Below are 22880 nucleotides of genomic sequence, written 5' to 3' on the forward strand. Positions count from 1 at the left end.
TTGTGTGTATATGTACGCCTATACGCCATGAAAGTGACTAGCCACTTCATCATTCTTCCAGAGTCAGTCCCCTTATTATTTTGAATAGGCTTGGCGATTATATATTACATTTGTGAAAATGCAGTTGTTTAAAATATATATTTATCAGAATATATTTGAGATTGTGGCTGAATTTACTCCTGCCAGATGCCTTTCAATATAATGTTGCGCTGACGAACATTGCGCTACATTTTTGCCCTTTTAAGGCCATTCAAAAAGCTAACAAATATTAGAAAACTACAGGTCTACTTCCTTGAAAATGTTGCTGCACCTTCGATGCACGTTAACACAACCATTGGAACAAAGTGTTGTTGTTTCGTAAACTCCATGTACAGTTGGATGAGAGCACAAATGGCCAGCAATCAAGCGTCAGGGTCAAATACACCACAAGTCTCTGTGGCGCAATTGGTTAGCGCGTTAGACTGTTAATCTAAAGGTTGGTGGTTCTCAGTTTGTTGTGCTCCATGATGTGGATATGGCAAGTCTCTGTGGCGCAATTGGTTAGCGCATTAGACTGTTAATCTAAAGGTTGGTGGTTCGAGCCCACCCAGGGACGACAGTTCTCAGTTTGTTGTGCTCCATGATGTGGATATGACAAGTCTCTGTGGTGCAATTGGTTGGTGAGTTTGACTCTTAATTTAAAAGTTGGTGATTTGAGCCCACACAGGAATGCTGTCTCCTCTGTTTCTAGTGATATGGAAGACCTTCCTGGCCTTACAGTAAGCTTGCTTTTGACCTGCTGTGTTTCCTGTTGTCACATGTGATTGGTGTGTTGTTGAACATGAAAGATGACAAGTTGCTATACCTACTGGTAAAATGGCTGTCAATGGTCTCTGATCTTCTGTTACTCAATAGCTTGATCATTCTGTGTTCTCCAAGGAACATATAATTTATTCTTATTAATCTGGATAGTATGACAACGTAAATGATGTCAATCTGGCATGAATAACCTTAGCATTTATATTTATCTCGCGAGAAGGACAATGTTTGTCCAGTGTGTTTGTGTGTGTATGTACGCCTATACGCCATGAAAGTGACTAGCCACTTCATCATTCTTCCAGAGTCAGTCCCCTTATTATTTTGAATGGGCTTGGCGATTATATATTACATTTGTGAAAATGCAGTTGTTTAAAATATATATTTATCAGAATATATTTGAGATTGTGGCTGAATTTACTCCTGCCAGATGCCTTTCAATATAATGTTGCGCTGACGAACATTGCGCTACATTTTTGCCCTTTTAAGGCCATTCAAAAAGCTAACAAATATTAGAAAACTACAGGTCTACTTCCTTGAAAATGTTGCTGCACCTTCGATGCACGTTAACACAACCATTGGAACAAAGTGTTGTTGTTTCGTAAACTCCATGTACAGTTGGATAAGAGCACAAATGGCCAGCGATCAAGCGTCAGGGTCAAATACACAAGTCTCTGTGGCGCAATTGGTTAGCGCGTTAGACTGTTAATCTAAAGGTTGGTGGTTCGAGCCCACCCAGGGACGACAGTTCTCAGTTTGTTGTGCTCCATGATGTGGATATGACAAGTCTCTGTGGTGCAATTGGTTGGTGAGTTTGACTCTTAATTTAAAAGTTGGTGATTTGAGCCCACCCAGGATGCTGTCCTTCTGTTTCTAGTGATATGGAAGACCTTCCTGGCCTTACAGTAAGCTTGCTTTTGACCTGCTGTGTTTCCTGTTGTCACATGTGATTGGTGTGTTGTTGAACATGAAAGATGACAAGTTGCTATACCTACTGGTAAAATGGCTGTCAATGGTCTCTGATCTTCTGTTACTCAATAGCTTGATCATTCTGTGTTCTCCAAGGAACATATAATTTATTCTTATTAATCTGGATAGTATGACAACGTAAATGATGTCAATCTGGCATGAATAACCTTAGCATTTATATTTATCTCGCGAGAAGGACAATGTTTGTCCAGTGTGTTTGTGTGTGTATGTACGCCTATACGCCATGAAAGTGACTAGCCACTTCATCATTCTTCCAGAGTCAGTCCCCTTATTATTTTGAATGGGCTTGGCGATTATATATTACATTTGTGAAAATGCAGTTGTTTAAAATATATATTTATCAGAATATATTTGAGATTGTGGCTGAATTTACTCCTGCCAGATGCCTTTCAATATAATGTTGCGCTGACGAACATTGCGCTACATTTTTGCCCTTTTAAGGCCATTCAAAAAGCTAACAAATATTAGAAAACTACAGGTCTACTTCCTTGAAAATGTTGCTGCACCTTCGATGCACGTTAACACAACCATTGGAACAAAGTGTTGTTGTTTCGTAAACTCCATGTACAGTTGGATGAGAGCACAAATGGCCAGCGATCAAGCGTCAGGGTCAAATACACCACAAGTCTCTGTGGCGCAATTGGTTAGCGCGTTAGACTGTTAATCTAAAGGTTGGTGGTTCGAGCCCACCCAGGGACGACAGTTCTCAGTTTGTTGTGCTCCATGATGTGGATATGACAAGTCTCTGTGGTGCAATTGGTTGGTGAGTTTGACTCTTAATTTAAAAGTTGGTGATTTGAGCCCACCCAGGATGCTGTCTCTTCTGTTTCTAGTGATATGGAAGACCTTCCTGGCCTTACAGTAAGCTTGCTTTTGACCTGCTGTGTTTCCTGTTGTCACATGTGATTGGTGTGTTGTTGAACATGAAAGATGACAAGTTGCTATACCTACTGGTAAAATGGCTGTCAATGGTCTCTGATCTTCTGTTACTCAATAGCTTGATCATTCTGTGTTCTCCAAGGAACATATAATTTATTCTTATTAATCTGGATAGTATGACAACGTAAATGATGTCAATCTGGCATGAATAACCTTAGCATTTATATTTATCTCGCGAGAAGGACAATGTTTGTCCAGTGTGTTTGTGTGTGTATGTACGCCTATACGCCATGAAAGTGACTAGCCACTTCATCATTCTTCCAGAGTCAGTCCCCTTATTATTTTGAATGGGCTTGGCGATTATATATTACATTTGTGAAAATGCAGTTGTTTAAATATATATTTATCAGAATATATTTGAGATTGTGGCTGAATTTACTCCTGCCAGATGCCTTTCAATATAATGTTGCGCTGACGAACATTGCGCTACATTTTTGCCCTTTTAAGGCCATTCAAAAAGCTAACAAATATTAGAAAACTACAGGTCTACTTCCTTGAAAATGTTGCTGCACCTTCGATGCACGTTAACACAACCATTGGAACAAAGTGTTGTTGTTTCGTAAACTCCATGTACAGTTGGATGAGAGCACAAATGGCCAGCGATCAAGCGTCAGGGTCAAATACACCACAAGTCTCTGTGGCGCAATTGGTTAGCGCGTTAGACTGTTAATCTAAAGGTTGGTGGTTCGAGCCCACCCAGGGACGACAGTTCTCAGTTTGTTGTGCTCCATGATGTGGATATGACAAGTCTCTGTGGTGCAATTGGTTGGTGAGTTTGACTCTTAATTTAAAAGTTGGTGATTTGAGCCCACCCAGGGATGCTGTCTCTTCTGTTTTAGTGATATGGAAGACCTTCCTGGCCTTACAGTAAGCTTGCTTTTGACCTGCTGTGTTTCCTGTTGTCACATGTGATTGGTGTGTTGTTGAACATGAAAGATGACAAGTTGCTATACCTACTGGTAAAATGGCTGTCAATGGTCTCTGATCTTCTGTTACTCAATAGCTTGATCATTCTGTGTTTCCAAGGAACATATAATTTATTCTTATTAATCTGGATAGTATGACAACGTAAATGATGTCAATCTGGCATGAATAACCTTAGCATTTATATTTATCTCGCGAGAAGGACAATGTTTGTCCAGTGTGTTTGTGTGTGTATGTACGCCTATACGCCATGAAAGTGACTAGCCACTTCATCATTCTTCCAGAGTCAGTCCCCTTATTATTTTGAATGGGTTTGGCGATTATATATTACATTTGTGAAAATGCAGTTGTTTAAAATATATATTTATAAGAATATATTTGAGATTGTGGCTGAATTTACTCCTGCCAGATGCCTTTCAATATAATGTTGCGCTGACAAACATTGCGCTACATTTTTGCCCTTTTAAGGCCATTCAAAAAGCTAACAAATATTAGAAAACTACAGGTCTACTTCCTTGAAAATGTTGCTGCACCTTCGATGCACGTTAACACAACCACTGGAACAAAGTGTTGTTCTTTCGTAAACTCCATGTACAGTTGGATGAGAGCACAAATGGCCAGCGATCAAGCGTCAGGGTCAAATACACCACAAGTCTCTGTGGCGCAATTGGTTAGCGCGTTAGACTGTTAATCTAAAGGTTGGTGGTTCGAGCCCACCCAGGGACGACAGTTCTCAGTTTGTTGTGCTCCATGATGTGGATATGACAAGTCTCTGTGGTGCAATTGGTTGGTGAGTTTGACTCTTAATTTAAAAGTTGGTGATTTGAGCCCACCCAGGTGATGCTGTCTTTCTGTTTCCAGTGATATGGAAGACCTTCCTGGCCTTACAGTAAGCTTGCTTTTGACCTGCTGTGTTTCCTGTTGTCACATGTGATTGGTGTGTTGTTGAACATGAAAGATGACAAGTTGCTATACCTACTGGTAAAATGGCTGTCAATGGTCTCAGATCTTCTGTTACTCAATAGCTTGATCATTCTGTGTTCTCCAAGGAACATATAATTTATTCTTATTAATCTGGATAGTATGACAACGTAAATGATGTCAATCTGGCATGAATAACCTTAGCATTTATATTTATCTCGCGAGAAGGACAATGTTTGTCCAGTGTGTTTTGTGTGTATGTACGCCTATACGCCATGAAAGTGACTAGCCACTTCATCATTCTTCCAGAGTCAGTCCCCTTATTATTTTGAATGGCCTTGGCGATTATATATTACATTTGTGAAAATGCAGTTGTTTAAAATATATATTTATAAGAATATATTTGAGATTGTGGCTGAATTTACTCCTGCCAGATGCCTTTCAATATAATGTTGCGCTGACGAACATTGCGCTACATTTTTGCCCTTTTTAAGGCCATTCAAAAAGCTAACAAATATTAGAAAACTACAGGTCTACTTCCTTGAAAATGTTGCTGCACCTTCGATGCACGTTAACACAACCATTGGAACAAAGTGTTGTTGTTTCGTAAACTCCATGTACAGTTGGATGAGAGCACAAATGGCCAGCAATCAAGCGTCAGGGTCAAATACACCACAAGTCTCTGTGGCGCAATTGGTTAGCGCGTTAGACTGTTAATCTAAAGGTTGGTGGTTCGAGCCCACCCAGGGACGACAGTTCTCAGTTTGTTGTGCTCCATGATGTGGATATGACAAGTCTCTGTGGTGCAATTGGTTGGTGAGTTTGACTCTTAATTTAAAAGTTGGTGATTTGAGCCCACCCAGGAATGCTGTCTCTCTGTTTCTAGTGATATGGAAGACCTTCCTGGCCTTACAGTAAGCTTGCTTTTGACCTGCTGTGTTTCCTGTTGTCACATGTGATTGGTGTGTTGTTGAACATGAAAGATGACAAGTTGCTATACCTACTGGTAAAATGGCTGTCAATGGTCTCAGATCTTCTGTTACTCAATAGCTTGATCATTCTGTGTTCTCCAAGGAACATATAATTTATTCTTATTAATCTGGATAGTATGACAACGTAAATGATGTCAATCTGGCATGAATAACCTTAGCATTTATATTTATCTCGCGAGAAGGACAATGTTTGTCCAGTGTGTTTGTGTGTGTATGTACGCCTATACGCCATGAAAGTGACTAGCCACTTCATCATTCTTCCAGAGTCAGTCCCCTTATTATTTTGAATGGCCTTGGCGATTATATATTACATTTGTGAAAATGCAGTTGTTTAAAATATATATTTATAAGAATATATTTGAGATTGTGGCTGAATTTACTCCTGCCAGATGCCTTTCAATATAATGTTGCGCTGACGAACATTGCGCTACATTTTTGCCCTTTTAAGGCCATTCAAAAAGCTAACAAATATTAGAAAACTACAGGTCTACTTCCTGAAAATGTTGCTGCACCTTCGATGCACGTTAACACAACCATTGGAACAAAGTGTTGTTGTTTCGTAAACTCCATGTACAGTTGGATGAGAGCACAAATGGCCAGCGATCAAGCGTCAGGGTCAAATACACCACAAGTCTCTGTGGCGCAATTGGTTAGCGCGTTAGACTGTTAATCTAAAGGTTGGTGGTTCGAGCCCACCCAGGGACGACAGTTCTCAGTTTGTTGTGCTCCATGATGTGGATATGACAAGTCTCTGTGGTGCAATTGGTTGGTGAGTTTGACTCTTAATTTAAAAGTTGGTGATTTGAGCCCACCCAGGAATGCTGTCTCTCTGTTTCTAGTGATATGGAAGACCTTCCTGGCCTTACAGTAAGCTTGCTTTTGACCTGCTGTGTTTCCTGTTGTCACATGTGATTGGTGTGTTGTTGAACATGAAAGATGACAAGTTGCTATACCTACTGGTAAAATGGCTGTCAATGGTCTCAGATCTTCTGTTACTCAATAGCTTGATCATTCTGTGTTCTCCAAGGAACATATAATTTATTCTTATTAATCTGGATAGTATGACAACGTAAATGATGTCAATCTGGCATGAATAACCTTAGCATTTATATTTATCTTGCGAGAAGGACAATGTTTGTCCAGTGTGTTTGTGTGTGTATGTACGCCTATACGCCATGAAAGTGACTAGCCACTTCATCATTCTTCCAGAGTCAGTCCCCTTATTATTTTGAATGGCCTTGGCGATTATATATTACATTTGTGAAAATGCAGTTGTTTAAAATATATATTTATAAGAATATATTTGAGATTGTGGCTGAATTTACTCCTGCCAGATGCCTTTCAATATAATGTTGCGCTGACGAACATTGCGCTACATTTTTGCCCTTTTAAGGCCATTCAAAAAGCTAACAAATATTAGAAAACTACAGGTCTACTTCCTTGAAAATGTTGCTGCACCTTCGATGCACGTTAACACAACCATTGGAACAAAGTGTTGTTGTTTCGTAAACTCCATGTACAGTTGGATGAGAGCACAAATGGCCAGCGATCAAGCGTCAGGGTCAAATACACCACAAGTCTCTGTGGCGCAATTGGTTAGCGCGTTAGACTGTTAATCTAAAGGTTGGTGGTTCGAGCCCACCCAGGGACGACAGTTCTCAGTTTGTTGTGCTCCATGATGTGGATATGACAAGTCTCTGTGGTGCAATTGGTTGGTGAGTTTGACTCTTAATTTAAAAGTTGTTGATTTGAGCCCACCCAGGAATGCTGTCTCTCTGTTTCTAGTGATATGGAAGACCTTCCTGGCCTTACAGTCAGCTTGCTTTTGACCTGCTGTGTTTCCTGTTGTCACATGTGATTGGTGTGTTGTTGAACATGAAAGATGACAAGTTGCTATACCTACTGGTAAAATGGCTGTCAATGGTCTCTGATCTTCTGTTACTCAATAGCTTGATCATTCTGTGTTCTCCAAGGAACATATAATTTATTCTTATTAATCTGGATAGTATGACAACGTAAATGATGTCAATCTGGCATGAATAACCTTAGCATTTATATTTATCTCGCGAGAAGGACAATGTTTGTCCAGTGTGTTTGTGTGTGTATGTACGCCTATACGCCATGAAAGTGACTAGCCACTTCATCATTCTTCCAGAGTCAGTCCCCTTATTATTTTGAATGGCCTTGGCGATTATATATTACATTTGTGAAAATGCAGTTGTTTAAAATATATATTTATAAGAATATATTTGAGATTGTGGCTGAATTTACTCCTGCCAGATGCCTTTCAATATAATGTTGCGCTGACGAACATTGCGCTACATTTTTGCCCTTTTAAGGCCATTCAAAAAGCTAACAAATATTAGAAAACTACAGGTCTACTTCCTTGAAAATGTTGCTGCACCTTCGATGCACGTTAACACAACCATTGGAACAAAGTGTTGTTGTTTCGTAAACTCCATGTACAGTTGGATGAGAGCACAAATGGCCAGCGATCAAGCGTCAGGGTCAAATACACCACAAGTCTCTGTGGCGCAATTGGTTAGCGCGTTAGACTGTTAATCTAAAGGTTGGTGGTTCGAGCCCACCCAGGGACGACAGTTCTCAGTTTGTTGTGCTCCATGATGTGGATATGACAAGTCTCTGTGGTGCAATTGGTTGGTGAGTTTGACTCTTAATTTAAAAGTTGGTGATTTGAGCCCACCCAGGAATGCTGTCTCTCTGTTTCTAGTGATATGGAAGACCTTCCTGGCCTTACAGTCAGCTTGATTTTGACCTGCTGTGTTTCCTGTTGTCACATGTGATTGGTGTGTTGTTGAACATGAAAGATGACAAGTTGCTATACCTACTGGTAAAATGGCTGTCAATGGTCTCAGATCTTCTGTTACTCAATAGCTTGATCATTCTGTGTTCTCCAAGGAACATATAATTTATTCTTATTAATCTGGATAGTATGACAACGTAAATGATGTCAATCTGGCATGAATAACCTTAGCATTTATATTTATCTCGCGAGAAGGACAATGTTTGTCCAGTGTGTTTGTGTGTGTATGTACGCCTATACGCCATGAAAGTGACTAGCCACTTCATCATTCTTCCAGAGTCAGTCCCCTTATTATTTTGAATGGCCTTGGCGATTATATATTACATTTGTGAAAATGCAGTTGTTTAAAATATATATTTATAAGAATATATTTGAGATTGTGGCTGAATTTACTCCTGCCAGATGCCTTTCAATATAATGTTGCGCTGACAAACATTGCGCTACATTTTTGCCCTTTTAAGGCCATTCAAAAAGCTAACAAATATTAGAAAACTACAGGTCTACTTCCTTGAAAATGTTGCTGCACCTTCGATGCACGTTAACACAACCATTGGAACAAAGTGTTGTTGTTTCGTAAACTCCATGTACAGTTGGATGAGAGCACAAATGGCCAGCGATCAAGCGTCAGGGTCAAATACAGCACAAGTCTCTGTGGCGCAATTGGTTAGCGCGTTAGACTGTTAATCTAAAGGTTGGTGGTTCGAGCCCACCCAGGGACTACAGTTCTCAGTTTGTTGTGCTCCATGATGTGGATATGACAAGTCTCTGTGGTGCAATTGGTTGGTGAGTTTGACTCTTAATTTAAAAGTTGTTGATTTGAGCCCACCCAGGAATGCTGTCTCTCTGTTTCTAGTGATATGGAAGACCTTCCTGGCCTTACAGTCAGCTTGATTTTGACCTGCTGTGTTTCCTGTTGTCACATGTGATTGGTGTGTTGTTGAACATGAAAGATGACAAGTTGCTATACCTACTGGTAAAATGGCTGTCAATGGTCTCAGATCTTCTGTTACTCAATAGCTTGATCATTCTGTGTTCTCCAAGGAACATATAATTTATTCTTATTAATCTGGATAGTATGACAACGTAAATGATGTCAATCTGGCATGAATAACCTTAGCATTTATATTTATCTCGCGAGAAGGACAATGTTTGTCCAGTGTGTTTGTGTGTGTATGTGTACGCCTATACGCCATGAAAGTGACTAGCCACTTCATCATTCTTCCAGAGTCAGTCCCCTTATTATTTTGAATGGCCTTGGCGATTATATATTACATTTGTGAAAATGCAGTTGTTTAAAATATATATTTATAAGAATATATTTGAGATTGTGGCTGAATTTACTCCTGCCAGATGCCTTTCAATATAATGTTGCGCTGACGAACATTGCGCTACATTTTTGCCCTTTTAAGGCCATTCAAAAAGCTAACAAATATTAGAAAACTACAGGTCTACTTCCTTGAAAATGTTGCTGCACCTTCGATGCACGTTAACACAACCATTGGAACAAAGTGTTGTTGTTTCGTAAACTCCATGTACAGTTGGATGAGAGCACAAATGGCCAGCGATCAAGCGTCAGGGTCAAATACACCACAAGTCTCTGTGGCGCAATTGGTTAGCGCGTTAGACTGTTAATCTAAAGGTTGGTGGTTCGAGCCCACCCAGGGACGACAGTTCTCAGTTTGTTGTGCTCCATGATGTGGATATGACAAGTCTCTGTGGTGCAATTGGTTGGTGAGTTTGACTCTTAATTTAAAAGTTGGTGATTTGAGCCCACCCAGGAATGCTGTCTCTCTGTTTCTAGTGATATGGAAGACCTTCCTGGCCTTACAGTCAGCTTGCTTTTGACCTGCTGTGTTTCCTGTTGTCACATGTGATTGGTGTGTTGTTGAACATGAAAGATGACAAGTTGCTATACCTACTGGTAAAATGGCTGTCAATGGTCTCAGATCTTCTGTTACTCAATAGCTTGATCATTCTGTGTTCTCCAAGGAACATATAATTTATTCTTATTAATCTGGATAGTATGACAACGTAAATGATGTCAATCTGGCATGAATAACCTTAGCATTTATATTTATCTCGCGAGAAGGACAATGTTTGTCCAGTGTGTTTGTGTGTGTATGTACGCCTATACGCCATGAAAGTGACTAGCCACTTCATCATTCTTCCAGAGTCAGTCCCCTTATTATTTTGAATGGCCTTGGCGATTATATATTACATTTGTGAAAATGCAGTTGTTTAAAATATATATTTATAAGAATATATTTGAGATTGTGGCTGAATTTACTCCTGCCAGATGCCTTTCAATATAATGTTGCGCTGACGAACATTGCGCTACATTTTTGCCCTTTTAAGGCCATTCAAAAAGCTAACAAATATTAGAAAACTACAGGTCTACTTCCTTGAAAATGTTGCTGCACCTTCGATGCACGTTAACACAACCATTGGAACAAAGTGTTGTTGTTTCGTAAACTCCATGTACAGTTGGATGAGAGCACAAATGGCCAGCGATCAAGCGTCAGGGTCAAATACACCACAAGTCTCTGTGGCGCAATTGGTTAGCGCGTTAGACTGTTAATCTAAAGGTTGGTGGTTCGAGCCCACCCAGGGACGACAGTTCTCAGTTTGTTGTGCTCCATGATGTGGATATGACAAGTCTCTGTGGTGCAATTGGTTGGTGAGTTTGACTCTTAATTTAAAAGTTGGTGATTTGAGCCCACCCAGGAATGCTGTCTCTCTGTTTCTAGTGATATGGAAGACCTTCCTGGCCTTACAGTAAGCTTGCTTTTGACCTGCTGTGTTTCCTGTTGTCACATGTGATTGGTGTGTTGTTGAACATGAAAGATGACAAGTTGCTATACCTACTGGTAAAATGGCTGTCAATGGTCTCTGATCTTCTGTTACTCAATAGCTTGATCATTCTGTGTTCTCCAAGGAACATATAATTTATTCTTATTAATCTGGATAGTATGACAACGTAAATGATGTCAATCTGGCATGAATAACCTTAGCATTTATATTTATCTCGCGAGAAGGACAATGTTTGTCCAGTGTGTTTGTGTGTATATGTACGCCTATACGCCATGAAAGTGACTAGCCACTTCATCATTCTTCCAGAGTCAGTCCCCTTATTATTTTGAATGGCCTTGGCGATTATATATTACATTTGTGAAAATGCAGTTGTTTAAAATATATATTTATAAGAATATATTTGAGATTGTGGCTGAATTTACTCCTGCCAGATGCCTTTCAATATAATGTTGCGCTGACGAACATTGCGCTACATTTTTGCCCTTTTAAGGCCATTCAAAAAGCTAACAAATATTAGAAAACTACAGGTCTACTTCCTTGAAAATGTTGCTGCACCTTCGATGCACGTTAACACAACCATTGGAACAAAGTGTTGTTGTTTCGTAAACTCCATGTACAGTTGGATGAGAGCACAAATGGCCAGCGATCAAGCGTCAGGGTCAAATACACCACAAGTCTCTGTGGCGCAATTGGTTAGCGCGTTAGACTGTTAATCTAAAGGTTGGTGGTTCGAGCCCACCCAGGGACGACAGTTCTCAGTTTGTTGTGCTCCATGATGTGGATATGACAAGTCTCTGTGGTGCAATTGGTTGGTGAGTTTGACTCTTAATTTAAAAGTTGGTGATTTGAGCCCACCCAGGAATGCTGTCTTCTGTTTCTAGTGATATGGAAGACCTTCCTGGCCTTACAGTAAGCTTGCTTTTGACCTGCTGTGTTTCCTGTTGTCACATGTGATTGGTGTGTTGTTGAACATGAAAGATGACAAGTTGCTATACCTACTGGTAAAATGGCTGTCAATGGTCTCTGATCTTCTGTTACTCAATAGCTTGTTCATTCTGTGTTCTCCAAGCTACATATAATTTATTCTTATTAATCTGGATAGTATGACAACGTAAATGATGTCAATCTGGCATGAATAACCTTAGCATTTATATTTATCTCGCGAGAAGGACAATGTTTGTCCAGTGTGTTTGTGTGTATATGTACGCCTATACGCCATGAAAGTGACTAGCCACTTCATCATTCTTCCAGAGTCAGTCCCCTTATTATTTTGAATGGCCTTGGTGATTATATATTACATTTGTGAAAATGCAGTTGTTTAAAATATATATTTATAAGAATATATTTGAGATTGTGGCTGAATTTACTCCTGCCAGATGCCTTTCAATATAATGTTGCGCTGACGAACATTGCGCTACATTTTTGCCCTTTTAAGGCCATTCAAAAAGCTAACAAATATTAGAAAACTACAGGTCTACTTCCTTGAAAATGTTGCTGCACCTTCGATGCACGTTAACACAACCATTGGAACAAAGTGTTGTTGTTTCGTAAACTCCATGTACAGTTGGATGAGAGCACAAATGGCCAGCGATCAAGCGTCAGGGTCAAATACACCACAAGTCTCTGTGGCGCAATTGGTTAGCGCGTTAGACTGTTAATCTAAAGGTTGGTGGTTCGAGCCCACCCAGGGACGACAGTTCTCATTTTGTTGTGCTCCATGATGTGGATATGACAAGTCTCTGTGGTGCAATTGGTTGGTGAGTTTGACTCTTAATTTAAAAGTTGGTGATTTGAGCCCACCCAGGAATGCTGTCTCTCTGTTTCTAGTGATATGGAAGACCTTCCTGGCCTTACAGTAAGCTTGCTTTTGACCTGCTGTGTTTCCTGTTGTCACATGTGATTGGGGTGTTGTTGAACATGAAAGATGACAAGTTGCTATACCTACTGGTAAAATGGCTGTCAATGGTCTCTGATCTTCTGTTACTCAATAGCTTGATCATTCTGTGTTCTCCAAGGAACATATAATTTATTCTTATTAATCTGGATAGTATGACAACGTAAATGATGTCAATCTGGCATGAATAACCTTAGCATTTATATTTATCTCGCGAGAAGGACAATGTTTGTCCAGTGTGTTTGTGTGTGTATGTACGCCTGTACGCCATGAAAGTGACTAGCCACTTCATCATTCTTCCAGAGTCAGTCCCCTTATTATTTTGAATGGCCTTGGTGATTATATATTACATTTGTGAAAATGCAGTTGTTTAAAATATATATTTATAAGAATATATTTGAGATTGTGGCTGAATTTACTCCTGCCAGATTCCTTTCAATATAATGTTGCGCTGACGAACATTGCGCTACATTTTTGCCCTTTTAAGGCCATTCAAAAAGCTAACAAATATTAGAAAACTACAGGTCTACTTCCTTGAAAATGTTGCTGCACCTTCGATGCACGTTAACACAACCATTGGAACAAAGTGTTGTTGTTTCGTAAACTCCATGTACAGTTGGATGAGAGCACAAATGGCCAGCGATCAAGCGTCAGGGTCAAATACACCACAAGTCTCTGTGGCGCAATTGGTTAGCGCGTTAGACTGTTAATCTAAAGGTTGGTGGTTCGAGCCCACCCAGGGACGACAGTTCTCATTTTGTTGTGCTCCATGATGTGGATATGACAAGTCTCTGTGGTGCAATTGGTTGGTGAGTTTGACTCTTAATTTAAAAGTTGGTGATTTGAGCCCACCCAGGAATGCTGTCCTTCTGTTTCTAGTGATATGGAAGACCTTCCTGGCCTTACAGTAAGCTTGCTTTTGACCTGCTGTGTTTCCTGTTGTCACATGTGATTGGGGTGTTGTTGAACATGAAAGATGACAAGTTGCTATACCTACTGGTAAAATGGCTGTCAATGGTCTCTGATCTTCTGTTACTCAATAGCTTGATCATTCTGTGTTCTCCAAGGAACATATAATTTATTCTTATTAATCTGGATAGTATGACAACGTAAATGATGTCAATCTGGCATGAATAACCTTAGCATTTATATTTATCTCGCGAGAAGGACAATGTTTGTCCAGTGTGTTTGTGTGTGTATGTACGCCTATACGCCATGAAAGTGACTAGCCACTTCATCATTCTTCCAGAGTCAGTCCCCTTATTATTTTGAATGGCCTTGGTGATTATATATTACATTTGTGAAAATGCAGTTGTTTAAAATATATATTTATAAGAATATATTTGAGATTGTGGCTGAATTTACTCCTGCCAGATTCCTTTCAATATAATGTTGCGCTGACGAACATTGCGCTACATTTTTGCCCTTTTAAGGCCATTCAAAAAGCTAACAAATATTAGAAAACTACAGGTCTACTTCCTTGAAAATGTTGCTGCACCTTCGATGCACGTTAACACAACCATTGGAACAAAGTGTTGTTGTTTCGTAAACTCCATGTACAGTTGGATGAGAGCACAAATGGGCAGCGATCAAGCGTCAGGGTCAAATACACCACAAGTCTCTGTGGCGCAATTGGTTAGCGCGTTAGACTGTTAATCTAAAGGTTGGTGGTTCGAGCCCACCCAGGGACGACAGTTCTCATTTTGTTGTGCTCCATGATGTGGATATGACAAGTCTCTGTGGTGCAATTGGTTGGTGAGTTTGACTCTTAATTTAAAAGTTGGTGATTTGAGCCCACCCAGGAATGCTGTCTCTCTGTTTCTAGTGATATGGAAGACTTTCCTGGCCTTACAGTAAGCTTGCTTTTGACCTGCTGTGTTTCCTGTTGTCACATGTGATTGGGGTGTTGTTGAACATGAAAGATGACAAGTTGCTATACCTACTGGTAAAATGGCTGTCAATGGTCTCGATCTTCTGTTACTCAATAGCTTGATCATTCTGTGTTCTCCAAGGAACATATAATTTATTCTTATTAATCTGGATAGTATGACAACGTAAATGATGTCAATCTGGCATGAATAACCTTAGCATTTATATTTATCTCGCGAGAAGGACAATGTTTGTCCAGTGTGTTTGTGTGTGTATGTACGCCTATACGCCATGAAAGTGACTAGCCACTTCATCATTCTTCCAGAGTCAGTCCCCTTATTATTTTGAATGGCCTTGGTGATTATATATTACATTTGTGAAAATGCAGTTGTTTAAAATATATATTTATAAGAATATATTTGAGATTGTGGCTGAATTTACTCCTGCCAGATTCCTTTCAATATAATGTTGCGCTGACGAACATTGCGCTACATTTTTGCCCTTTTAAGGCCATTCAAAAAGCTAACAAATATTAGAAAACTACAGGTCTACTTCCTTGAAAATGTTGCTGCACCTTCGATGCACGTTAACACAACCATTGGAACAAAGTGTTGTTGTTTCGTAAACTCCATGTACAGTTGGATGAGAGCACAAATGGGCAGCGATCAAGCGTCAGGGTCAAATACACCACAAGTCTCTGTGGCGCAATTGGTTAGCGCGTTAGACTGTTAATCTAAAGGTTGGTGGTTCGAGCCCACCCAGGGACGACAGTTCTCATTTTGTTGTGCTCCATGATGTGGATATGACAAGTCTCTGTGGTGCAATTGGTTGGTGAGTTAGACTCTTAATTTAAAAGTTGGTGATTTGAGCCCACCCAGGAATGCTGTCCTTCTCTTTCTAGTGATATGGAAGACCTTCCTGGCCTTACAGTAAGCTTGCTTTTGACCTGCTGTGTTTCCTGTTGTCACATGTGATTGGGGTGTTGTTGAACATGAAAGATGACAAGTTGCTATACCTACTGGTAAAATGGCTGTCAATGGTCTCTGATCTTCTGTTACTCAATAGCTTGATCATTCTGTGTTCTCCAAGGAACATATAATTTATTCTTATTAATCTGGATAGTATGACAACGTAAATGATGTCAATCTGGCATGAATAACCTTAGCATTTATATTTATCTCGCGAGAAGGACAATGTTTGTCCAGTGTGTTTGTGTGTGTATGTACGCCTATACGCCATGAAAGTGACTAGCCACTTCATCATTCTTCCAGAGTCAGTCCCCTTATTATTTTGAATGGCCTTGGTGATTATATATTACATTTGTGAAAATGCAGTTGTTTAAAATATATATTTATAAGAATATATTTGAGATTGTGGCTGAATTTACTCCTGCCAGATTCCTTTCAATATAATGTTGCGCTGACGAACATTGCGCTACATTTTTGCCCTTTTAAGGCCATTCAAAAAGCTAACAAATATTAGAAAACTACAGGTCTACTTCCTTGAAAATGTTGCTGCACCTTCGATGCACGTTAACACAACCATTGGAACAAAGTGTTGTTGTTTCGTAAACTCCATGTACAGTTGGATGAGAGCACAAATGGGCAGCGATCAAGCGTCAGGGTCAAATACACCACAAGTCTCTGTGGCGCAATTGGTTAGCGCGTTAGACTGTTAATCTAAAGGTTGGTGGTTCGAGCCCACCCAGGGACGACAGTTCTCATTTTGTTGTGCTCCATGATGTGGATATGACAAGTCTCTGTGGTGCAATTGGTTGGTGAGTTTGACTCTTAATTTAAAAGTTGGTGATTTGAGCCCACCCAGGAATGCTGTCTCTCTGTTTCTAGTGATATGGAAGACTTTCCTGGCCTTACAGTAAGCTTGCTTTTGACCTGCTGTGTTTCCTGTTGTCACATGTGATTGGGGTGTTGTTGAACATGAAAGATGACAAGTTGCTATACCTACTGGTAAAATGGCTGTCAATGGTCTCTGATCTTCTGTTACTCAATAGCTTGATCATTCTGTGTTCTCCAAGGAACATATAATTTATTCTTATTAATCTGGATAGTATGACAACGTAAATGATGTCAATCTGGCATGAATAATAACCTTAGCATTTATATTTATCTCGCGAGAAGGACAATGTTTGTCCAGTGTGTTTGTGTGTGTATGTACGCCTATACGCCATGAAAGTGACTAGCCACTTCATCATTCTTCCAGAGTCAGTCCCCTTATTATTTTGAATGGCCTTGGTGATTATATATTACATTTGTGAAAATGCAGTTGTTTAAAATATATATTTATAAGAATATATTTGAGATTGTGGCTGAATTTACTCCTGCCAGATTCCTTTCAATATAATGTTGCGCTGACGAACATTGCGCTACATTTTTGCCCTTTTAAGGCCATTCAAAAAGCTAACAAATATTAGAAAACTACAGGTCTACTTCCTTGAAAATGTTGCTGCACCTTCGATGCACGTTAACACAACCATTGGAACAAAGTGTTGTTGTTTCGTAAACTCCATGTACAGTTGGATGAGAGCACAAATGGGCAGCGATCAAGCGTCAGGGTCAAATACACCACAAGTCTCTGTGGAATTGGTTAGCGCGTTAGACTGTTAATCTAAAGGTTGGTGGTTCGAGCCCACCCAGGGACGACAGTTCTCATTTTGTTGTGCTCCATGATGTGGATATGACAAGTCTCTGTGGTGCAATTGGTTGGTGAGTTTGACTCTTAATTTAAAAGTTGGTGATTTGAGCCCACCCAGGAATGCTGTCTCTCTGTTTCTAGTGATATGGAAGACTTTCCTGGCCTTACAGTAAGCTTGCTTTTGACCTGCTGTGTTTCCTGTTGTCACATGTGATTGGGGTGTTGTTGAACATGAAAGATGACAAGTTGCTATACCTACTGGTAAAATGGCTGTCAATGGTCTCTGATCTTCTGTTACTCAATAGCTTGATCATTCTGTGTTCTCCAAGGAACATATAATTTATTCTTATTAATCTGGATAGTATGACAACGTAAATGATGTCAATCTGGCATGAATAACCTTAGCATTTATATTTATCTCGCGAGAAGGACAATGTTTGTCCAGTGTGTTTGTGTGTGTATGTACGCCTATACGCCATGAAAGTGACTAGCCACTTCATCATTCTTCCAGAGTCAGTCCCCTTATTATTTTGAATGGCCTTGGTGATTATATATTACATTTGTGAAAATGCAGTTGTTTAAAATATATATTTATAAGAATATATTTGAGATTGTGGCTGAATTTACTCCTGCCAGATTCCTTTCAATATAATGTTGCGCTGACGAACATTGCGCTACATTTTTGCCCTTTTAAGGCCATTCAAAAAGCTAACAAATATTAGAAAACTACAGGTCTACTTCCTTGAAAATGTTGCTGCACCTTCGATGCACGTTAACACAACCATTGGAACAAAGTGTTGTTGTTTCGTAAACTCCATGTACAGTTGGATGAGAGCACAAATGGGCAGCGATCAAGCGTCAGGGTCAAATACACCACAAGTCTCTGTGGCGCAATTGGTTAGCGCGTTAGACTGTTAATCTAAAGGTTGGTGGTTCGAGCCCACCCCAGGGACGACAGTTCTCATTTTGTTGTGCTCCATGATGTGGATATGACAAGTCTCTGTGGTGCAATTGGTTGGTGAGTTTGACTCTTAATTTAAAAGTTGGTGATTTGAGCCCACCCAGGAATGCTGTCTCTCTGTTTCTAGTGATATGGAAGACCTTCCTGGCCTTACAGTAAGCTTGCTTTTGACCTGCTGTGTTTCCTGTTGTCACATGTGATTGGGGTGTTGTTGAACATGAAAGATGACAAGTTGCTATACCTACTGGTAAAATGGCTGTCAATGGTCTCTGATCTTCTGTTACTCAATAGCTTGATCATTCTGTGTTCTCCAAGGAACATATAATTTATTCTTATTAATCTGGATAGTATGACAACGTAAATGATGTCAATCTGGCATGAATAACCTTAGCATTTATATTTATCTCGCGAGAAGGACAATGTTTGTCCAGTGTGTTTGTGTGTGTATGTACGCCTATACGCCATGAAAGTGACTAGCCACTTCATCATTCTTCCAGAGTCAGTCCCCTTATTATTTTGAATGGCCTTGGTGATTATATATTACATTTGTGAAAATGCAGTTGTTTAAAATATATATTTATAAGAATATATTTGAGATTGTGGCTGAATTTACTCCTGCCAGATTCCTTTCAATATAATGTTGCGCTGACGAACATTGCGCTACATTTTTGCCCTTTTAAGGCCATTCAAAAAGCTAACAAATATTAGAAAACTACAGGTCTACTTCCTTGAAAATGTTGCTGCACCTTCGATGCACGTTAACACAACCATTGGAACAAAGTGTTGTTGTTTCGTAAACTCCATGTACAGTTGGATGAGAGCACAAATGGGCAGCGATCAAGCGTCAGGGTCAAATACACCACAAGTCTCTGTGGCGCAATTGGTTAGCGCGTTAGACTGTTAATCTAAAGGTTGGTGGTTCGAGCCCACCCAGGGACGACAGTTCTCATTTTGTTGTGCTCCATGATGTGGATATGACAAGTCTCTGTGGTGCAATTGGTTGGTGAGTTTGACTCTTAATTTAAAAGTTGGTGATTTGAGCCCACCCAGGAATGCTGTCTCTCTGTTTCTAGTGATATGGAAGACCTTCCTGGCCTTACAGTAAGCTTGCTTTTGACCTGCTGTGTTTCCTGTTGTCACATGTGATTGGGGTGTTGTTGAACATGAAAGATGACAAGTTGCTATACCTACTGGTAAAATGGCTGTCAATGGTCTCTGATCTTCTGTTACTCAATAGCTTGATCATTCTGTGTTCTCCAAGGAACATATAATTTATTCTTATTAATCTGGATAGTATGACAACGTAAATGATGTCAATCTGGCATGAATAACCTTAGCATTTATATTTATCTCGCGAGAAGGACAATGTTTGTCCAGTGTGTTTGTGTGTGTATGTACGCCTATACGCCATGAAAGTGACTAGCCACTTCATCATTCTTCCAGAGTCAGTCCCCTTATTATTTTGAATGGCCTTGGTGATTATATATTACATTTGTGAAAATGCAGTTGTTTAAAATATATATTTATAAGAATATATTTGAGATTGTGGCTGAATTTACTCCTGCCAGATTCCTTTCAATATAATGTTGCGCTGACGAACATTGCGCTACATTTTTGCCCTTTTAAGGCCATTCAAAAAGCTAACAAATATTAGAAAACTACAGGTCTACTTCCTTGAAAATGTTGCTGCACCTTCGATGCACGTTAACACAACCATTGGAACAAAGTGTTGTTGTTTCGTAAACTCCATGTACAGTTGGATGAGAGCACAAATGGGCAGCGATCAAGCGTCAGGGTCAAATACACCACAAGTCTCTGTGGCGCAATTGGTTAGCGCGTTAGACTGTTAATCTAAAGGTTGGTGGTTCGAGCCCACCCAGGGACGACAGTTCTCATTTTGTTGTGCTCCATGATGTGGATATGACAAGTCTCTGTGGTGCAATTGGTTGGTGAGTTTGACTCTTAATTTAAAAGTTGGTGATTTGAGCCCACCCAGGAATGCTGTCTCTCTGTTTCTAGTGATATGGAAGACCTTCCTGGCCTTACAGTAAGCTTGCTTTTGACCTGCTGTGTTTCCTGTTGTCACATGTGATTGGGGTGTTGTTGAACATGAAAGATGACAAGTTGCTATACCTACTGGTAAAATGGCTGTCAATGGTCTCTGATCTTCTGTTACTCAATAGCTTGATCATTCTGTGTTCTCCAAGGAACATATAATTTATTCTTATTAATCTGGATAGTATGACAACGTAAATGATGTCAATCTGGCATGAATAACCTTAGCATTTATATTTATCTCGCGAGAAGGACAATGTTTGTCCAGTGTGTTTGTGTGTGTATGTACGCCTGTACGCCATGAAAGTGACTAGCCACTTCATCATTCTTCCAGAGTCAGTCCCCTTATTATTTTGAATGGCCTTGGTGATTATATATTACATTTGTGAAAATGCAGTTGTTTAAAATATATATTTATAAGAATATATTTGAGATTGTGGCTGAATTTACTCCTGCCAGATTCCTTTCAATATAATGTTGCGCTGACGAACATTGCGCTACATTTTTGCCCTTTTAAGGCCATTCAAAAAGCTAACAAATATTAGAAAACTACAGGTCTACTTCCTTGAAAATGTTGCTGCACCTTCGATGCACGTTAACACAACCATTGGAACAAAGTGTTGTTGTTTCGTAAACTCCATGTACAGTTGGATGAGAGCACAAATGGGCAGCGATCAAGCGTCAGGGTCAAATACACCACAAGTCTCTGTGGCGCAATTGGTTAGCGCGTTAGACTGTTAATCTAAAGGTTGGTGGTTCGAGCCCACCCAGGGACGACAGTTCTCATTTTGTTGTGCTCCATGATGTGGATATGACAAGTCTCTGTGGTGCAATTGGTTGGTGAGTTTGACTCTTAATTTAAAAGTTGGTGATTTGAGCCCACCCAGGAATGCTGTCTCTCTGTTTCTAGTGATATGGAAGACTTTCCTGGCCTTACAGTAAGCTTGCTTTTGACCTGCTGTGTTTCCTGTTGTCACATGTGATTGGGGTGTTGTTGAACATGAAAGATGACAAGTTGCTATACCTACTGGTAAAATGGCTGTCAATGGTCTCTCATCTTCTGTTACTCAATAGCTTGATCATTCTGTGTTCTCCAAGGAACATATAATTTATTCTTATTAATCTGGATAGTATGACAACGTAAATGATGTCAATCTGGCATGAATAACCTTAGCATTTATATTTATCTCGCGAGAAGGACAATGTTTGTCCAGTGTGTTTGTGTGTGTATGTACGCCTGTACGCCATGAAAGTGACTAGCCACTTCATCATTCTTCCAGAGTCAGTCCCCTTATTATTTTGAATGGCCTTGGTGATTATATATTACATTTGTGAAAATGCAGTTGTTTAAAATATATATTTATAAGAATATATTTGAGATTGTGGCTGAATTTACTCCTGCCAGATTCCTTTCAATATAATGTTGCGCTGACATACATTGCGCTACATTTTTGCCCTTTTAAGGCCATTCAAAAAGCTAACAAATATTAGAAAACTACAGGTCTACTTCCTTGAAAATGTTGCTGCACCTTCGATGCACGTTAACACAACCATTGGAACAAAGTGTTGTTGTTTCGTAAACTCCATGTACAGTTGGATGAGAGCACAAATGGGCAGCGATCAAGCGTCAGGGTCAAATACACCACAAGTCTCTGTGGCGCAATTGGTTAGCGCGTTAGACTGTTAATCTAAAGGTTGGTGGTTCGAGCCCACCCAGGGACGACAGTTCTCATTTTGTTGTGCTCCATGATGTGGATATGACAAGTCTCTGTGGTGCAATTGGTTGGTGAGTTTGACTCTTAATTTAAAAGTTGGTGATTTGAGCCCACCCAGGAATGCTGTCTCTCTGTTTCTAGTGATATGGAAGACTTTCCTGGCCTTACAGTAAGCTTGCTTTTGACCTGCTGTGTTTCCTGTTGTCACATGTGATTGGGGTGTTGTTGAACATGAAAGATGACAAGTTGCTATACCTACTGGTAAAATGGCTGTTAATGGTCTCTCATCTTCTGTTACTCAATAGCTTGATCATTCTGTGTTCTCCAAGGAACATATAATTTATTCTTATTAATCTGGATAGTATGACAACGTAAATGATGTCAATCTGGCATGAATAACCTTAGCATTTATATTTATCTCGCGAGAAGGACAATGTTTGTCCAGGGTGTTTGTGTGTGTATGTACGCCTGTACGCCATGAAAGTGACTAGCCACTTCATCATTCTTCCAGAGTCAGTCCCCTTATTATTTTGAAAGT

The 22880-nt window shown here is 39.8% G+C and overlaps 23 non-coding genes across 23 annotated transcripts; all 23 read left to right on the plus strand.

The window, feature by feature from the left end:
* The first annotated feature begins 521 nt into the window (after nt 1-521).
* On the plus strand, nt 522-595 carry trnan-guu. The gene has a single exon. It is a non-coding gene; the product is annotated as a tRNA-Asn (tRNA).
* Nucleotides 596-1465: 870 nt separating this feature from the next.
* Nucleotides 1466-1539, plus strand: trnan-guu. The gene has a single exon. It is a non-coding gene; the product is annotated as a tRNA-Asn (tRNA).
* An 871-nt stretch (nt 1540-2410) lies between these two features.
* Nucleotides 2411-2484, plus strand: trnan-guu. The gene has a single exon. It is a non-coding gene; the product is annotated as a tRNA-Asn (tRNA).
* Nucleotides 2485-3355: 871 nt separating this feature from the next.
* Nucleotides 3356-3429, plus strand: trnan-guu. Its single transcript has one exon. It is a non-coding gene; the product is annotated as a tRNA-Asn (tRNA).
* Nucleotides 3430-4300: 871 nt separating this feature from the next.
* On the plus strand, nt 4301-4374 carry trnan-guu. The gene has a single exon. It is a non-coding gene; the product is annotated as a tRNA-Asn (tRNA).
* Nucleotides 4375-5247: 873 nt separating this feature from the next.
* trnan-guu lies at nt 5248-5321 on the plus strand. The gene has a single exon. It is a non-coding gene; the product is annotated as a tRNA-Asn (tRNA).
* Nucleotides 5322-6192: 871 nt separating this feature from the next.
* trnan-guu lies at nt 6193-6266 on the plus strand. The gene has a single exon. It is a non-coding gene; the product is annotated as a tRNA-Asn (tRNA).
* An 872-nt stretch (nt 6267-7138) lies between these two features.
* On the plus strand, nt 7139-7212 carry trnan-guu. The gene has a single exon. It is a non-coding gene; the product is annotated as a tRNA-Asn (tRNA).
* An 872-nt stretch (nt 7213-8084) lies between these two features.
* On the plus strand, nt 8085-8158 carry trnan-guu. Its single transcript has one exon. It is a non-coding gene; the product is annotated as a tRNA-Asn (tRNA).
* An 872-nt stretch (nt 8159-9030) lies between these two features.
* Nucleotides 9031-9104, plus strand: trnan-guu. The gene has a single exon. It is a non-coding gene; the product is annotated as a tRNA-Asn (tRNA).
* Nucleotides 9105-9978: 874 nt separating this feature from the next.
* Nucleotides 9979-10052, plus strand: trnan-guu. The gene has a single exon. It is a non-coding gene; the product is annotated as a tRNA-Asn (tRNA).
* An 872-nt stretch (nt 10053-10924) lies between these two features.
* On the plus strand, nt 10925-10998 carry trnan-guu. The gene has a single exon. It is a non-coding gene; the product is annotated as a tRNA-Asn (tRNA).
* Nucleotides 10999-11870: 872 nt separating this feature from the next.
* Nucleotides 11871-11944, plus strand: trnan-guu. Its single transcript has one exon. It is a non-coding gene; the product is annotated as a tRNA-Asn (tRNA).
* Nucleotides 11945-12815: 871 nt separating this feature from the next.
* Nucleotides 12816-12889, plus strand: trnan-guu. The gene has a single exon. It is a non-coding gene; the product is annotated as a tRNA-Asn (tRNA).
* Nucleotides 12890-13761: 872 nt separating this feature from the next.
* Nucleotides 13762-13835, plus strand: trnan-guu. Its single transcript has one exon. It is a non-coding gene; the product is annotated as a tRNA-Asn (tRNA).
* Nucleotides 13836-14707: 872 nt separating this feature from the next.
* Nucleotides 14708-14781, plus strand: trnan-guu. Its single transcript has one exon. It is a non-coding gene; the product is annotated as a tRNA-Asn (tRNA).
* An 871-nt stretch (nt 14782-15652) lies between these two features.
* trnan-guu lies at nt 15653-15726 on the plus strand. The gene has a single exon. It is a non-coding gene; the product is annotated as a tRNA-Asn (tRNA).
* An 872-nt stretch (nt 15727-16598) lies between these two features.
* trnan-guu lies at nt 16599-16672 on the plus strand. The gene has a single exon. It is a non-coding gene; the product is annotated as a tRNA-Asn (tRNA).
* A 1818-nt stretch (nt 16673-18490) lies between these two features.
* Nucleotides 18491-18565, plus strand: trnan-guu. Its single transcript has one exon. It is a non-coding gene; the product is annotated as a tRNA-Asn (tRNA).
* Nucleotides 18566-19437: 872 nt separating this feature from the next.
* trnan-guu lies at nt 19438-19511 on the plus strand. Its single transcript has one exon. It is a non-coding gene; the product is annotated as a tRNA-Asn (tRNA).
* An 872-nt stretch (nt 19512-20383) lies between these two features.
* Nucleotides 20384-20457, plus strand: trnan-guu. The gene has a single exon. It is a non-coding gene; the product is annotated as a tRNA-Asn (tRNA).
* An 872-nt stretch (nt 20458-21329) lies between these two features.
* On the plus strand, nt 21330-21403 carry trnan-guu. Its single transcript has one exon. It is a non-coding gene; the product is annotated as a tRNA-Asn (tRNA).
* An 872-nt stretch (nt 21404-22275) lies between these two features.
* trnan-guu lies at nt 22276-22349 on the plus strand. Its single transcript has one exon. It is a non-coding gene; the product is annotated as a tRNA-Asn (tRNA).
* Nucleotides 22350-22880: the final 531 nt, after the last annotated feature.

This window comes from Oncorhynchus gorbuscha, unplaced genomic scaffold (assembly GCF_021184085.1).
Source record: "Oncorhynchus gorbuscha isolate QuinsamMale2020 ecotype Even-year unplaced genomic scaffold, OgorEven_v1.0 Un_scaffold_2634, whole genome shotgun sequence".
NCBI classification, from domain to species: Eukaryota; Metazoa; Chordata; class Actinopteri; order Salmoniformes; family Salmonidae; genus Oncorhynchus; species Oncorhynchus gorbuscha.